This window comes from Lactuca sativa, chromosome 1 (assembly GCF_002870075.4).
Source record: "Lactuca sativa cultivar Salinas chromosome 1, Lsat_Salinas_v11, whole genome shotgun sequence".
In the NCBI taxonomy this organism is placed as follows: domain Eukaryota; kingdom Viridiplantae; phylum Streptophyta; class Magnoliopsida; order Asterales; family Asteraceae; genus Lactuca; species Lactuca sativa.
This window is the reverse complement of record NC_056623.2, coordinates 220,390,276-220,395,459: the sequence shown is the minus strand read 5'-3', so window position 1 is coordinate 220,395,459 and position 5,184 is coordinate 220,390,276. Positions and strand designations below refer to the sequence as shown.

At 35.1% G+C, this 5,184-nt stretch overlaps 1 long non-coding RNA gene across 1 annotated transcript; it reads left to right on the top strand.

Moving 5' to 3' along the window:
* The first annotated feature begins 1,545 nt into the window (after positions 1-1,545).
* Positions 1,546-3,533, top strand: LOC128126721 (uncharacterized). The gene is made up of 2 exons (XR_008224829.1): positions 1,546-1,681; positions 1,917-3,533. It is a non-coding gene; the product is annotated as an uncharacterized LOC128126721 (long non-coding RNA).
* Positions 3,534-5,184: the final 1,651 nt, after the last annotated feature.

Below are 5,184 nucleotides of genomic sequence, written 5' to 3'. Positions count from 1 at the left end.
AGGAACCGAGGGATCATGGTAGATCAAGACATATCGACAGAAAGTATCACTTCATTAGACATCGTGTAGAAGAAGGACAACTCGTAGTAAAGAGGATATCATCAGTAGATAACCCAGCAGATCCGCTTATGAAGGGACTGAGTAGGGTTAAGCACTTGCAGCATGTTAGGAGTATTGGGCTGAAGGATGATATTAGCATAGATTAGATAGTATTAGAAACGTGTAATAGATAAATGTAATTGACATTTGATGATTAAATAAAGGAGTTTTATTTATAAGTAATGTTACTATCTTATGTTAATTGTTTAACTATTGTTTCACTTTGCATGTTTTGACTTCCAGAATAATTGAGTTTATTAGGAATAATCGAATTGTTCAAATGGTCCACAATCGTTCATATGTTGGGAGTAGATATGAATGAAGATTGTCATGAATTGGTGTGTAGAATGTCTAAATGGTGTTAGACATAGCAAAGGATTGCTGCAACGTTCATGAGTGCTTATGAACTAGTTTTGAGCATTGGAATAAACCCGCGTTTGCTGGAATCACCTTATGAAATACGATATAAAAGGTGATCGCAAGACGATAATATCATATAGTCTTAAAACCTAGATATATGATTTGTTATTTGTTAATTGATTGTACATTGATAGTACGAAAACGCATCAGTAACTTGGTGTTATAAAACGTATTGTTGTGTATAGTTGGTTAATGAATAAGTAAATGCATATAAGTCGAAGTTTATCTGTAACTTTTATCCAAGAAGGTAAAAGCGATATCTCGGCTACTCGATGATTTGATTTGACTTATGTCCCGGGCCCGGTCAGAACTGAATTGATGTGTTCGATTAAGTTCTATGTCAAATAAATCAGAGATCGAGAAACCTAAATGCTTGACTAACCATTCCATAGGATTGTCAGCATGATATCTAACAGAGGACTGTACGTTCCCTTATCTAAAGGACAAGATTGATTAGATCAGAGTTGACAGTGTCTTTGAGAGCTACGATTGCAAACCGAATTGTACTTGTGAATATAGTTAGTAGACTTATCCAAGTGGGAGACTGTTGGAATAGTGTCTAAGGCTGTAACTATATTAGACAAGTATTTGACCCGGTTGTGCATAGTCCTTTTGGGTTGCCTTCAGCATAGCAACTTGATAGGATGATTTATTACGAGAGAGTAAATATTATTAATATATTATGAGAATAATATAATGAATAATGTATTTGTTATTTGATTAATATAAGTCATAGAATTAATTAGAATTAATTTGGTGACTTAAAGAGATTAATTAAATAAAGGGGTATAAACTGTCAATTGTTTGATAGTTAAGCTTTAGACTGTAAATCCATTAGGATATGGTATGGACAAATTCTATGAGTTTTAGGATAGCTAAAATCGTCCATATAGATATCTAAGGAATGGATTTGGATAGCCTTAAGAGAAGATTATCCAATTAGGGTTTAGGTTGTAACCCTTAAGGAGTCTATAAGTATAAATAGACCCCATGACATAGGGAATTCGACACCTCTCCTAAAGGAAGAGAACCCTGGCCGAATTCCTCCCCTCTCCTCTCTCCTAAATCATCTTTCTTGCTATTGGTGTTTGTAAACCATTAGAGGAGTGACATTTGTGACTCTAGAAGCTCCAAGACCTCAAGATCAACAAGGAACTCAAAGGTATGATTCTAGATCTGTTTCAATGTTGTTATTTAACCTAATTAGTCATTAGAAGTCTTAGATTCAAAGCATGTTTATTAGAAAGCCTAGATCCAAGCAATAGGGTTTTGCATACGCACATAGGAAAGTTCTTATGGCTAAAACTCATCAATATGGACACCTAATTGTGGCATATTCCTTCATATAATATCAATATCATCACTACAACTATAATGCGATAGTCATGCTTGTATAGGTGGTTGTCCGTAGGGAACATATTTATCATAATCGCACAAAACACAAGAGGGCGGTGATCATCGAATAATCAACTTTCCACGTCTACTAAGCGCATATATATCTTCCCCAAATTCATGGCATGTCAAAACTTTCTTTTTCGTGTGGGCAAAATGGTACTTCAATCATCAATATGAGGAGAGATTTGATAGACTTGATGTTGCAAATCAGCGTGCTTTTATTTTATGTAGCGGATTAAATCGATAAAATATTTTATGCTTTGATTTTCATCATCTAGAGATATTTGAACTCCTATATTAGGATATATATACAACTTGTTTACTTGTTTTATAGGGTAAAAATATGTAAATTTATGTTATCATTTTACTTGTGAGTATATAATGAGAACTCTTTTTGAAAAAAGATATATTTTTCACGAAAACTCTCAATATTTGCGATCATCTTCATTGCCCACCACCCACGTATTATGATGGTTGATCAGGGCGGCGGCCCATTGACATATCTATTTCTGTTCATTAGAGTTATTAGTTACTTAATATAAAGTCTGAACAAAGTTTCTCGTGAATTAAAAAAATAACAACATATTTTCATCACATTAACAAACAAACTTCAGTTTAACCGAGCTTTGAAAGAACATCATTAAGACTAGATACAGCTGCAGCGTAACTCTTCTCTGCATCAGCCGGGCTTTTGATCTTTGCTGCGTAGTCCAACTAATCCAAACAACATACAAAAACAACATCAAAATACATGCATCGGAAAGATAAGCAGTTTGACCAAATTACCCTTACACACTACTAGCATTAGAATGTAATTATAATTCACTTTCTTTCTTTCATCGAAAATCTCCAGTTTACCCTACGATTATGAAATTTTAAAGGTGGATTTTACGCATAAATGACACGTTTGTTTAAGATGTTTTTGCTCTATTTTTACAAGAAAGTAAGGGGCGTTTTGGACATTTTAACTAGTTTTGGAAAACTTACATCAGCCATGTTCTGGAAAAGCTTCCCGGTGAGATCTTTGAGTTCCTTCTTTTCGTCCTTTGGCTTTGCGGAGATGATCGTCTTGAGGTCATAACGAAGGTACTCCGACTTCAAACGAAGATCGTTCTGGACATATGGCCATGCCTTTTTGTCGATGAACTCCTTGACATTTACAATTTCTTTCGCCGATTCCTTTACACGAGCTGTGGCCTCAGTTGGTGATAATGGCTGGATGAAGAACCGGTTCTTCAATGGTAGATCAAAGTCTCTTGCCTCATCGGAGTTAAGAGTACCAGCTGCAATCACACATAAAGATTCATTAAAATTATAAAAATTAAAGGGTATTACAAGAGGTTGCCGGAGACTTACGGAGTCCACCGGAAGGTGGTGGAGGTGGGCCTAACTTGATCGGTTTAGCATCAGCAAGAACCGCCTGAACAAAAGAACCGGAAGCAAGACCAGTGGCAATGAGTCCCAACACAGCTCTTCTGCTTGTTTCGGATTCACCTTGTCCTTGTTGGGCTCTAACTACGAGTCCAGACCGGGAAACAGCAATCCGGTTGTTCCCAACCGGTGTCAAACGGGTGGAGCTGTTGAGCTGGAGGCTGCCTTCCAAGACAGCTAGAGAGGAACCACTTAGTCCTGCCATTGATGTTGTTCTTCTGTTTTGTTACTTGTGTTTTAGTGTGCAATTTTAAATGAAATGGAGAAAATAATATGTGATGGGATCAAGATCAACACCTTATCTTTGAAATGCTTTATTCTGGATAACTTGGATATGTTTTTGGCCAATGGGTGTTTGAGTTTTTGACAGGTTGGATGAGGTCTTATAGCATCCATTAGGATTTTGACACGTAAGTTTCAAATAAAATAGGTCACGTGACGGGGATCCATAATAACTTGTTCTAAATTGAAATAACAAAGAAAATCAGTTACATTATTGTTTAAGTGCAATAGGCACATATAGTCGTATTTTAAGAAAATACACAAACTCAGTCCTTTTGCTTTCTCGATATTATATGAAATGACATTTTTATCTTATTATTATTTTCATATTTTTCAAAATTTATTGCTACTTTCTAAACTGCAAGGACCATTTATATAAATTATCCTAAGAACTTAACCTAAGAACTTGAAAAAAATCAACCCTCTTTGAAGATCTATTGTTGGAGTCGGGGAAACCAAAAATCGTTTCCTTTAAGAATTTGAGATAAAATATGTTTACAAATAAAAAAAATTGGTTCTAAGTCACGCTTTCATCTTTAGTTTAGTTCCTGTGTTGAGTTTTATGAGGACGGCCACCAAATCTATTTCATCCACCATCTTCACATGTGTCGCCACTAGAAAAGCCACTACCTGGACCTTCAAATTTTCCAATACCAGAGCTCTGACACATTTTTGAATAATTGTCGACACTCTTACTCAATTTGAAGGACCTAAAATCAAAGGTGGTTTAATATAATCTCGAGTTCAACTGATATCGATTGGTGTGGGGTGGAAGTTATGGAGGGGAAAAGGGATGGATTCAGTCATAATGGAATGAGGGAGTGTGGTGACTGGTGATACAAACCAAAAAGCTGACCTCTTACACACAAGAAAACATAAGCATAAACCGAAGACCAAAATCCTTCTAGAAAAAAGATAAAGAAAAAATGATCACTAATGTAACGACTGCAAATTAAGGTTAGATGATTAAAGTATAATAGTAGTAATTGTTATAATTAAAAAGAGCATTGAATAGGAGAATTATTCGTTATACGCGTTACAAACAATAAATAGATGTTTTTACAGAAGATTATTTATGATAAAATAATATTGATGAGAATTGTAGTAATCGTAAAATTGAGAGTATGAATATAAAGAAAACTTAAACCTGACTTTGTATGAGGAAGTTATGATTTTTCGAAGTTTCGGTACAGTAGTGTTCGACACAAAATTCTAAATATAAATCGGTTGAGTGTTAGCCAAAAGAGTTGAAGATCTAGTAAATATCAATCCGTTGATATGGAGACAGTGATGAATGGGTGATCTATCAAAGAGTTATGATTTTTAAATGGAGTTAAACAGTCTAAACTCAATAAAAATATAAATTAAAAATAAATTGAGAAAAAGCTAACGGAGACTAAATGAAAGTTGTAATATTCGTCGATAGCTACATGTAGTTATAAAGAACATCGAAAATGGAGCTTGTATGAGGAAGATACTATTTTTAGAAAATCTCGTACATGCGGCACGCACTGCTTATAGAATGGCGACGCGGACCACATGGAACTTGATATGTGG